Raw genomic sequence first — 12,997 nt, 5'->3', positions numbered from 1 at the left:
GAGAGATTGGGAGTGTGAGAGAGAGAGAGATTGGGAGTGTGAGAGAGAGAGATTGGGAGTGTGAGAGAGAGATTGGGAGTGTGAGAGAGAGAGATTGGGAGTGAGAGAGAGAGAGAGATTGGGAGTGAGAGAGAGAGAGAGATTGGGAGTGTGAGAGAGAGAGAGATTGGGAGTGTGAGAGAGAGAGAAGAGAGAGATTGGGAGTGTGAGAGAGAGAGATTGGGAGAGTGAGAGAGAGAGATTGGGAGTGTGTGAGAGAGAGAGATTGGGAGTGTGAGAGAGCGAGAGATTGGGAGAGAGAGAGAGAGAGATTGGGAGTGTGAGAGAGAGAGATTGGGAGTGTGAGAGAGAGAGATTGGGAGTGTGAGAGAGAGAGATTGGGAGTGTGAGAGAGAGAGATTGGGAGTGTGAGAGAGAGAAATTGGGAATGTGAGAGAGAGATTGGGAGTGTGAGAGAGAGAGAGATTGGGAGTGTGAGAGAGAGAGAGATTGGGAGTGTGAGAGAGAGAGATTGGGAGTGTGAGAGAGAGAGATTGGGAGTGTGAGAGAGAGAGTGGGAGTGTGAGAGAGAGAGAGAGATTAGGAGTGTGAGAGAGAGAGAGATTGGGAGTGTGAGAGAGAGAGATTGCGAGTGTGAGAGAGAGAGAGAGAGATTGGGAGTGTGAGAGAGAGAGAGAGATTGGGAGTGTGAGAGAGAGAGCGATTGGGAGTGAGAGAGAGAGAGAGACTGGGAGTGTGAGAGAGAGAGATTGGGAGTGTGAGAGAGAGAGAGATTGGGAGTGTGAGAGAGAGAGAGATTGGGAGTGTGAGAGAGAGAGAGATTGGGAGTGTGAGAGAGAGAGAGATTGGGAGTGTGAGAGAGAGAGAGAGATTGGGAGTGTGAGAGAGAGAGAGATTGGGAGTGTGAGAGAGAGAGAGATTGGGAGTGTGAGAGAGAGAGAGATTGGGAGTGTGAGAGAGAGAGATTGGGAGTGTGAGAGAGAGAGAGAGAGAGAGACTGGGAGTGTGAGAGAGTGAGATCGGGAGTGTGAGAGAGAGAGAGACTGGGAGTGTGAGAGAGCGAGATTGGGAGTGTGAGAGAGAGAGAGAGATTGGGAGTGTGAGAGAGAGAGATTGGGAGTGTGAGAGAGAGAGAGATTGGGAGTGTGAGAGAGAGAGATTGGGAGTGTGAGAGAGAGAGAGATTGGGAGTGTGAGAGAGAGAGAGATTGGGAGTGTGAGATATTGGGAGTGTGAGAGAGAGAGATTGGGAGTGTGAGAGAGAGAGATTGGGAGTGTGAGAGAGAGAGAGTTTGGGAGTGTGAGAGAAAGAGAGATTGGGAGTGTGAGATATTGGGAGTGTGAGAGAGAGAGATTGGGAGTGTGAGAGAGAGAGATTGGGAGTGTTAGAGAGAGAGATTGGGAGTGTGAGAGAGAGAGATTGGGAGTGTGAGAGAGAGAGAGATTGGGAGTGTGAGAGAGAGAGAGAGATTGGGAGTGTGAGAGAGAGAGATTGGGAGTGTGAGAGAGAGAGATTGCCAGAAAAGAGTCCCCTGAGTCAGCTGCTACGGAAACTAAGTACTCAGCCGGACCCTGACCAGCCCCAGACCAACACAGCCGTCCAAACACCAATCCGAGTGAACCAAATCATTAAAAAATGCAAAGAAACCTACCTGGAACATTGGAACAAAATAACCGAAAGCCAAAGCAGATTAGAATGTTACCGGGCCCTAAAAAGAGAATATAAACTGGCAGACTACCTCACGACCATCAGAGACACAAAACAGAGACAGACCCTCACCAGGTACAGACTAAGCGACCACCAACTGGAAATTGAAAAAGGCAGATACAAGAAATCCTGGCAGCCTAGAGAGAATAGAATATGCGATCAATGTCTGGCCGGCGAGGTTGAAACAGAGATGCATTTCCTCCTAAAATGCGAAAAATTCAACACATCAAGAAACATATTATTCAACAAGCTAAGCCAAACAACCCCAGATTTCAAGGAATTGGATGACCTGTCAAAATTGAGATTAGTCCTAGGAGAAGGAGACAGACCATACCTTGGGGCCAAATATGTAACAACATGTCACAACCTGAGGACTGTTTAAAATTAAGACTGTTTAAAATTAATATTGAACGTACCAAATGAAGTACAAAGACTGTTTAAAATTAATATTGTTTAAAAGTAATATTGTATGTACCCAACAAATGTCAAATCGATTGACACCTACAGAATGTTGGAAAACTGTACCTTTTTGCTATGTAAGCTTTGGCAATATGGTTCTCTGTAAACTTTCATGCCAATAAAGCATTTGAATTGGAATTGGATTGTGAGTGTGAGAGAGAGAGATTGTGAGTGTGAGAGAGAGAAATTGGGAGTGAGAGAGAGAGAGATTGGGAGTGTGAGAGAGAGAGATTGGTAGTGTGAGAGAGCTAGAGATTGGGAGTGTGAGAAAGGGAGAGACTGGGACTGTGAGAGAGAGAGATTGGGAGTCTGAGAGAGAGAGAGATTGGGAGTGTGAGAGAGAGAGAAGAGAGAGATTGGGAGTGTGAGAGAGAGAGAGATTGGGAGTGTGAGAGAGAGAGGTTGGGAGTGTGAGAGAGAGAGACTGTGAGTGAGAGAGAGAGATTGGGAGTGTGTGAGAGAGAGAGATTGGGAGTATGAGAGAGAGAGACTGGGAGTGAGAGAGAGAGACAGATTGGGAGTATGAGAGAGAGAGAGATTGGGAGTGTGAGAGAGAGAGAGATTGGGAATGAGAGAGAGAGAGAGATTGGAAGTGTGAGAGAGAGAGAGATTGGGAATTTGAGAGAGAGAGATTGGGAGTGTGAGAGAGAGAGATTGGGAGTGTGAGAGAGAGAGAGATTGGGAGTGTGAGAGAGAGAGATTGGGAGTGTGAGAGAGAGAGATTGGGAGTGTGAGAGAGAGAGATTGGGAGTGTGAGAGAGAGAGAGATTGGGGGTGTGTGAGAGAGAGAGATTGGGAGTGTGAGAGAGAGAGAGATTCGGAGTGTGAGAGAGGGAGAGATTGGGAGTGTGAGAGGGAGAGAGACTTGGAGTGTGAGAGAGAGAGAGATTGGGTGTGTGAGAGAGAGAGATTGGGAGTGTGAGAGAGAGAGATTGGGAGTGTGAGAGAGAGAGATTGGGAGTGTGAGAGAGAGAGATTGGGAGTGTGAGAGAGAGAGATTGGGAGTGTGAGAGAGAGAGAGATTGGGAGTGAGAGAGAGAGAGGGATTGGGAGTGTGAGAGAGAGAGAGATTGGGAGTGTGAGAGAGAGAGAAGAGAGAGATTGGGAGTGTGAGAGAGAGAGATTGGGAGTGTGAGAGAGTGAGATTGGGAGTGTGTGAGAGAGAGAGATTGGGAGTGTGAGAGAGAGAGAGATTGGGAGAGAGAGAGAGAGAGATTGGGAGTGTGAGAGAGAGAGATTGGGAGTGTGAGAGAGAGAGATTGGGAGTGTGAGAGAGAGAGATTGGGAGTGTGAGAGAGAGAGATTGGGAGTGTGAGAGAGAAAGATTGGGAATGTGAGAGAGAGAGATTGGGAGTGTGAGAGAGAGAGATTGGGAATGTGAGAGAGAGAGATTGGGAGTGTGAGAGAGAGAGAGATTGGGAGTGTGAGAGAGAGCTAAGCCAAACAACCCCAGATTTCAAGGAATTGGATGATCTGTCAAAATTGAGATTAGCCCTAGGAGAAGGAGACAGACCATACCTTGGGGCCAAATATGTAACAACATGTCACAACCTGAGGACTGTTTAAAAGTAAGACTGTTTAAAATTAATATTGAACGTACCAAATGAAGTAGAAAGACTGTTTAAAATTAATATTGTTTAAAAGTAATATTGTATGTACCCAACAAATGTCAAATCGATTGACACCTACAGAATGTTGGAAAACTGTACCTTTTTGCTATGTAAGCTTTGGCAATATGGTTCTCTGTAAACTTTCATGCCAATAAAGCATTTGAACTGAACTGAACTGAACTGAGAGAGAGATTGGGAGTGTAAGAGAGAGCGAGATTGGGAGTGTGAGAGAGAGAGAAGAGAGAGATTGGGAGTGTGAGAGAGAGAGATTGGGAGTGTGAGAGTGAGAGATTGGGAGTGTGTGAGAGAGAGAGATTGGGAGTGTGAGAGAGAGAGAGATTGGGAGAGAGAGAGAGAGAGATTGGGAGTGTGAGAGAGAGAGAGATTGGGAGTGTGAGAGAGAGAGATTGGGAGTGTGAGAGAGAGAGCTTGGGAGTGTGAGAGAGAGAGCTTGGGAGTGTGAGAGAGAGAGAGATTGGGAGAGAGAGAGTGGGAGTGTGTGAGAGAGAGAGAGAGAGAGAGAGTGGGAGTGTATGAGAGGGAGAGTGGGAATGTGTGTGAGAGAGAGAGAGAGAGAGAGAGAGAGAGACTGGGAGTGTAAGCGGGGTAGGGGGGATAAACATATGATGTAATTAAATCAATGTATACAAACAACAAATGTGCAGTTAAAATTGGAGACAAACAAACAAAATACTTCCCACAGGGGCGGGGGGTGACGCAGGGCTCGCCAATCTCACCGACACTCTTTAATATTTACATAAATGAACTGGCAAAACTACTTGAACAATCTACAGCACCCGGCCTCACCCTATATGAATCCAAGGTGAAATTCCTCCTCTATGCAGACGACCTGGTTCTGCTGTCACCAACTAAGGAGGGTCTACAGCAGAACCTGGATCTGCTGGAGTCGTTCTGTCAGACCTGGGCCCTGACAATAAACCCCCAAAAAACCAAAGTCCTTGTGTTCCAGCAAAGATCCAGACATCAGGGACCCAAAATAAATCTCACACTAGGAACAACTAAAATCGAACAAACCACTAACTACACATACTTGGGCATAAAAATCAGCTCTACGGGAAATTTCAAACTGGCTGTGAATGAACTGAAAGAGAAAGCTAGAAGGGCTTTCTATGCCATTAAAAGATCAATCCAAATAGAAATCCCAATTAGCATTTGGCTCAAAATTTTCAAATCAGTAATTGAACCAATTGCACTCTATGGCAGTGAGGTGTGGGGACCGCTAACACAACAAGAATTTGCAAAATGGGACAAACACCCAATTGAGATCCTACATGCAGAATTCTGTAAAAGTATCCTCCGGACTCAAAGGAAAACCGTAAACAATGCATGCAGGGCAGAACTAGGCCAATATCCACTAATAAATACTATCCAAAAAAGAGCCACCAAATTTTGGAAACACCTAAAAATGAGCAACCCCCACTGCTATCATTACGAAGCCTTGAAATGCCAAGAGAGGACCATAAAGAAGAATACCCTCAGTCAACTAGTCCTGGGACTCAGTGAAGCAACCACTAACACTACTAACAATAACCAGCCCCAGGACAGTGACATCGTAGCACAGAGAATTTGACCCAACACAATTGTCACTAAGCAAAAGGAAAAATACCTGTCATATTGGGCAGAAACAACAAAAACCCAAAGCAAACTCAATTGCTACTTGGCCCTAAACAGACAATACAACATGGCTGATTACCTGACCATGGTAAAGGATAGCAAACTGAGAAAAACCTTGACAAGGTACAGACTTAGTGAACATAGCCTGGCGATCGAAAAAGGCAGACACAGGCAGACCAGGCTGCCAAGAGAGGACAGGATATGCTCTCACTGCAGTCAGGGAGTGGTGGAGACAGAGATGCACTTCCTCACAGCTTGTGGAAAATATCAGGGCATCAGGGAGAATTTCTACCAAACATTCTCACAAATATGCCCTGAATTCAGAAATTTGAATGACGACCAAAAACTCCCATACCTACTAGGGGAAGAGAGAAACTGTGTAACACTAGCGGCACACTATGTTACAGCTTGCCATAAACAGAGGGACAACCAGTAAACCTAAGAAAAGAGTATATACAAATTATACGAATGTATATTTATACACTCAGGGATATATCTGTTTATACACTGTACGAATAGATCTGCGTTTATGTGTTCAACCATAAATGTATTTCGATGCTTTGGCAACATAAGATGTACCTTATCATGCCAATAAAGCGATTTGAATTGAATTGAATTGAAGTGTGAGAGAGAGAGAGACTGGGAGTGTGTGAGAGAGAGAGAGACTGGGAGTGTGTGAGAGAGAGAGAGACTGGGAGTTTGAGAGAGAGAGAGAGAGACTGGGAGTGAGAGAGAGAGAGATTGGGAGTGTGTGTGTGAGAGAGAGAGAGAGAGTGTGAGTGTGTGTGAGAGAGAGAGAGAGTGGGAGTGTGTGAGAGAGAGAGAGAGGCTCGGAGTGTGTGAGAGAGAGAGACTGGGAGTGTGAGAGAGAGAGAGACTGGGAGTGTGAGAGAGAGAGAGAGACTGGGAGTGTGAGAGAGAGAGAGATTGGGAGTGTGAGAGAGAGAGAGATTGGGAGTGTGAGAGAGAGAGAGAGATTGGGATTGCGAGAGAGAGAGACGTACTAGATACAATGAAACCCTCAAAAGATATAAACACACCATTAGGAACAAAACACAAAACTATACCCACAAAATACTCGAAGAAATTGAAAACTCCACCAATCCAAAACAATTCTGGGAAATGTGGAATAACCTGAGTACAACACAATTGCAAGCATTACCAATCCAAGATGGCGACATCTGGAGAACACATTTTGAAAACCTCTACAAAGACATCCCAATAAACAAAACAAACCCAAGTCAACATCAGGTCACAGAAAAACTCCACACATTAGAAGCAACAATTAAAGACAACCAAAACCCTCTAGACTCCCCAATCACATGGAAAGAACTGGCCACAAAAACAAAATCTCTCCACCTAAAGAAAGCCTGTGGCCCAGACAACATCAAAAATGAAATGCTAAAGTTCAGCAATATGGAGATGCAGGGTGCGATACTCAAACTATTCAACATCATATTACGCTCAGGCTGTTTTCCCGATATCTGGTGCCAAGGACTAATCTCCCCCATATATAAAAGTGGAAACAAATCAGACCCAAATAACTACCGCGGCATCTGTGTCAACAGTTGTCTAGGGAAGTTATTCTGCAGTATTCTAAATAGTAGATTACTTGATTTTCTTAACAAACATAATATCCTCAGAAAAAACCAAATAGGCTTTCTTCCAAAACACCGCACCGCCGACCATATCTATACCCTTCACACCCTCATTGAAAAACATAAACACCAAACAAAAAATGGGAAAATATTCGCCTGTTTCATCGACTTCAAGAAAGCCTTTGACTCTATATGGCACGAAGGGCTCTATTATAAACTTCTTCAGTGTGGAATAGGGGGCAAAGTCTATGACCTTATTAAATCAATGTATCTGAAAAACAAATGCGGGGTCAAAATTGGAGACAAACGCACCGATTTCTTCACCCAGAGAAGAGGCGTCCGGCAGGGCTGCAATTTGAGCCCGACCCTGTTCAACATATACATAAATGAATTAGCAGACATGCTGGAGCAAAGCGAGTCACCAGGTCTCCGTCTCCTGGATGGAGAAGTGAAGTCCCTGTTCTATGCGGACGACCTGGTTCTGCTGTCTCCCACAGAACAGGGATTACAGCAACAACTAGACCTACTCGACAAATACTGCCAAAATTGGGCTCTAACAGTAAATCTAAAGAAAACCAACATCATGATTTTTCAGAAAAGACCCAGATGTCAGGAAAACAAATACCAGTTTACCCTCAGTGATACCACTATAGGACACACTATGAGCTACACCTACCTTGGTCTAACTATTACAGCATCAGGGAGCTTCAGCATAGCAGTGAATGCACTAAAAGAAAAAGCCCGAAGAGCCCTATATGCAATAAAAAGAAAATTCTACAACATCCAAATCCCAATCAAAATCTGGCTCAAAATTTTTGACAGCATAATCCTGCCCATTGCACTGTACGGTAGTGAAGTATGGGGCCCGCTAAATCACCAAAGCTACACTAAATGGGAAAAACACACAATAGAAGCCCTACATGCAGAATTCTGCCGAAGCATCCTTCGCACCCAAAGAAAAACGCCAACAAATGCATGCAGAGCCGAACTAGGCAGATACCCACTGATAATAAACATCCAAAAACGAGCACTAAACTTCCTAAATCACCTCAAATCTAGCTCCCCAGACACCCTTCATTTCAAAGCCTTTCAGACCCAAGAGCTAAACCCAGAAAAGAGTCCCCTGAGTCAGCTGCTACTGAAACTAAGTACTCAGCCGGACCCTGACCAGCCCCAGACCAACACAGCCGTCCAAACACCAATCCGAGTGAACCAAATCATTAAAAAATGCAAAGAAACCTACCTGGAACATTGGAACAAAATAACCGAAAGCCAAAGCAGATTAGAATGTTACCGGGCCCTAAAAAGAGAATATAAACTGGCAGACTACCTCACGACCATCAGAGACACAAAACAGAGACAGACCCTCACCAGGTACAGACTAAGCGACCACCAACTGGAAATTGAAAAAGGCAGATACAAGAAATCCTGGCAGCCTAGAGAGAATAGAATATGCGATCAATGTCTGGCTGGCGAGGTTGAAACAGAAATGCATTTCCTCCTAAAATGCGAAAAATTCAACACATCAAGAAACATATTATTCAACAAGCTAAGCCAAACAACCCCAGATTTCAAGGAATTGGATGATCTGTCAAAATTGAGATTAGTCCTAGGAGAAGGAGACAGACCATACCTTGGGGCTAAATATGTAACAACATGTCACAACCTGAGGACTGTTTAAAAGTAAGACTGTTTAATATTAATATTGAACATACCAAATGAAGTAGAAAGACTGTTTAAAATTAATATTGTTTAAAAGTAATATTGTATATACCCAACAAATGTCAAATCGATTGACACCTACAGAATGTTGGAAAACTGTACCTTTTTGCTATGTAAGCTTTGGCAATATGGTTCTCTGTAAACTTTCATGCCAATAAAGCATTTGAACTGAACTGAACTGAACTGAACTGAGAGAGATTGGGAATGAGAAAGAGAGAGAGAGATTGGGTGTGTGAGAGAGAGAGATTGGGAGTGTGAGAGAAAGAGAGATTGGGAGTGTGAGAGAGAGAGATTGGAAGTGTGAGAGAGAGAGAGATTGGGAGTGTGAGAGAGAGAGAGACTGGGAGTGTGTGAGAGAGAGAGAGAGACTCGGAGTGTGTGAGAGAGAGAGACTGGGAGTGTGAGAGAGAGAGAGACTGGGAGTGTGAGAGAGAGAGAGAGACTGGGAGTGTGAGAGAGAGAGAGATTGGGAGTGTGAGAGAGAGAGAGATTGGGAGTGTGAGAGAGAGAGATTGGGATTGCGAGAGAGAGAGAGAGATTGGGAATGAGAAAGAGAGAGAGAGATTGGGCGTGTGAGAGAGAGAGATTGGGAGTGTGAGAGAAAGAGAGATTGGGAGTGTGAGAGAGAGAGAGATTGAGAGTGTGAGAGAGAGAGATTGGGAGTGTGAGAGAGAGAGATTGGGAGTGTGAGAGAGAGAGAGATTGGGAGTGTGAGAGAGAGAGAGATTGGGAGTGTGAGAGAGAGAGAGACTGGGAGTGTGTGAGAGAGAGAGACTGGGCGTGTGAGAGAGAGAGAGATTGGGAGTGTGAGAGAGAGAGAGATTGGGAGTGTGAGAGAGAGAGAGATTGGGAGTGTGAGAGAGAGAGAGATTGGGAGTGTGAGAGAGAGAGAGACTGGGAGTATGAGAGAGATTGGGAGTGTGAGAGAGAGAGATTGGGAGTGTGAGAGAGAGAGATTGGGAGTGTGAGAAAGAGAGATTGGGAGTGTGAGAGACAGAGTGATTGGGAGTGAGAGAGAGAGAGAGATTGGGAGTGTGAGAGGGAGAGATTGGGAGTGTGAGAGAGAGAGACTGGGGCCTAGAAATTGAGTTTGCGCTGCGCCAGGGCTTTAGCGCCGGAAGTTAGCGCCGGCACTAAGTCCCTTTGCGCGCGCCAAAAATTCAGTAGCGCCGCGCCCAAACGGCTGCCGGCGCTACTGAAGGGTTTTAGCGCCTGAAAACTGGCGCAACGCACCGCATTGCGGCACTATTCCGGCGCTGCGGCGCCCGCTGCGGTGCGGCAGGCTCGGGAAGTGCAGGCCTCCTCCTTCCGTTAAGGAGGAGCTGCCTGCACCCGGCCGCGGCCCGCGCAAATCTCTTCAAAAATGAGCCCGGCACCTCGGACAAGTGCCGGGCTTGCATCTGTTCCGGGGGGGGGGGGGGAGAAGTCCGGGGAGGGAGCTGCCGGCAGGCGGCCGGCGGGAAAGCGTCCGGCCGCCGCGGGGCCTTTAATGCGCCGGCGCAAACACATGTTGGACTCTGTTGCCAGAGTCTTAGTTGCGGCTGCCACGGGCGAGGCGGCCGCAACTGAATTTCGGCGCTGGGGCCCGTCGGCATGGCAACCGGGACGCTGCGCACACCGATGCCGTCATCGGTGCCGGCGCAGCGCTACCGGTGCAACGCCGCTTTAGGGCCCCAGGGAATTTTTGAACTGGCCATAACTCTGGCGCTAGTCCCTCTAGCACCTCAAAAGCGGCGCTAAGGCTAGTGAATTTCTAGGCCTGGGAGTGTGAGAGAGAAAGATTGGGAGTGTGAGAGATTGGGAGTGTGAGAGAGAGAGAGATTGGGAGTGAGAGAGAGAGAGAGACTGGGAGTGAGAGAGAGAGAGATTGGGAGTGTGAGAGAGAGAGATTGGGAGTGTGAGAGAGAGAGAGACTGGGAGTGTGAGAGAGAGAGACTGGGAGTGTGAGAGAGAGAGAGAGACTGGGAGTGAGAGAGAGAGAGAGACTGGGAGTGAGAGAGAGAGAGAGATTGGGAGTGTGAGAGAGAGAGAGAGACTGGGAGTGTGAGAGAGAGAGAGAGATTGGGAGTGTGAGAGAGAGAGAGAGACTGGGAGTGTGAGAGGGAGAGAGATTGGGACTGTGAGAGAGAGAGAGATTGGGAGTGTGAGAGAGAGAGATTGGGAGTGTGAGAGAGAGAGAGATTGGGAGTGTGAGAGAGAGAGAGAGATTGGGAGTGTGAGAGAGAGAGAGACTGGGAGTGTGTGAGAGAGAGAGACTGGGAGTGTGAGAGAGAGAGAGATTGGGAGTGTGAGAGAGAGAGAGATTGGGAGTGTGAGAGAGAGAGAGATTGGGAGTGTGAGAGAGAGAGAGATTGGGAGTGTGAGAGAGAGAGAGATTGGGAGTGTGAGAGAGAGAGAGAGAGATTGGGAGTGTGAGAGAGAGAGATTGGGAGTGTGAGAGAGAGAGAGACTGGGAGTGAGAGAGGGAGATTGGGAGTGTGAGAGAGAGAGAGACTGGGAGTGAGAGAGAGAGATTGGGAGTGTGAGAGAGAGAGAGATTGGGAGTGTGAGCGAGAGAGACTGGGAGTGTGAGAGAGAGAGAAATTGGGAATGTGAGAGAGGGAGAGATTGGGAGTGTGAGAGAGAGAGAGACTGGGAGTGTGAGAGAGAGAGATTGGGAGTTTGAGAGAGAGAGAGAGAGATTGGGAGTGTGAGAGAGAGAGATTGGGAGTGAGAGAGAGAGAGAGATTGGGAGTATGGGAGAGAAAGAGATTGGGAGTGTGAGAGAGAGAGAGAGATTGGGAGTGTGAGAGAGAGAGAGATTGGGAGTGTGAGAGAGAGAGATTGGGAGTGTGAGAGAGAGAGAGAGATTGGGAGTGTGAGAGAGAGAGAGATTGGGAGTGTGAGAGAGAGAGATTGGGAGTGTGAGAGAGAGAGAGAGATTGGGCGTGTGAGAGAGAGAGAGATTGGGAGTGTGAGAGAGAGATTGGGAGTGTGAGAGAGAGAGAGATTGGGAGTGTGAGAGAGAGAGAGAGATTGGGAGTGTGAGAGAGAGAGAGAGATTGGGAGTGTGAGAGAGAGAGAGAGATTGGGAGTGTGAGAGAGAGAGAGAGATTGGGAGTGTGAGAGAGAGAGGTTGGGAGTGTGAGAGAGAGAGAGAGATTGGGAGTGTGAGAGAGAGAGATTGGGAGTGTGAGAGAGAGAGAGAGAGAGATTGGTAGTGTGAGAGAGAGAGAGAGATTGGGAGTGTGAGAGAGAGAGAGATTGGGAGTGTGAGAGATTGGGAGTGTGAGAGAGAGAGATTGGGAGTGTGAGAGAGAGACTGGGCCGCCGCGGCCGCTCACCTGATGGCTTTAGGTCGGGCTCTCGGGCGGGGCTGTTGACGCCGCGGGGAGGTTTTGTGCGCGGCAGCTCCTGGCACGGCCCGCCGCGGCCGCTGACCTGATGGCTTTGGGTCGGGCTCTGGGGCGGTGCTGTTGATGCCACGGGAGGTTTTGTGCGCGGCAGCTCCCGCACGGCCCGCAGCGGCCGGTAACCTGGTGGCTTTGGGTCGTGCTCTGTTGCGGGGCTGTTGACGCCGCGGGGATGCTTTGTGCGCGGCAGCTCCCGGCACGGCCCGCAACTCAAGGCCCAGGCTTCCCGGGTTGCTAGGCCGCGCCCGGCGCCGGCACAGCCGCTCGAAATGGCCATCAAAGTAGGCGAGCCTCCGGGCGAAGGGCAGGGGATCACTTCATTTCCTACTGTTGCTAAATACAATTTAAAACTCAAATAAATTTTTATTTAATTCCCTAACACATAATTCAAATAAATTCCCTAACACACAAAGTGTGGAAAAAAAATCGTGAAGAATCAAGATGGCGGCCACTCACCTCGGTTCAGAATGATAAGGCCCGCCCACACACGCATCGATTGGTCGACCGTCAGGTCACCAAAGCGTAGGATTGGTCAATCGTCAAATCACTCAACACTCAACTGTAGGATGGCCCACCCGCACGCGCAATGAACCCGCCCCCGTGATGCAGCGATTGGTCAACCGTCGGTCAACTGTCAGGTCGCTCGACCGCACGATTGGTCAACCTTCACGTCACTCAATGCTAATGAGCAAATGAGCGGAACTTTTCCCATTTAATGAGTGGAATTTTGAACATTTTTTGGATACCGTGGGCACGATTTTTGTCTGACGGAAATGTAAATATGCCTATGACCGGTCCGTAATCGTAAGCTTTCTTTTGATGTGACGCGCGTGTAGGTACGCTCTATAACTTTCGAACGTATAGAGAACAGACA

The sequence above is a fragment of the Somniosus microcephalus genome, chromosome 2 (genome assembly GCF_052327205.1).
Source record: "Somniosus microcephalus isolate GS21.2 chromosome 2, FLI_Smic_1.0, whole genome shotgun sequence".
Classification (NCBI taxonomy): Eukaryota; Metazoa; Chordata; class Chondrichthyes; order Squaliformes; family Somniosidae; genus Somniosus; species Somniosus microcephalus.
Note: the sequence above shows the minus strand (reverse complement) of the source record.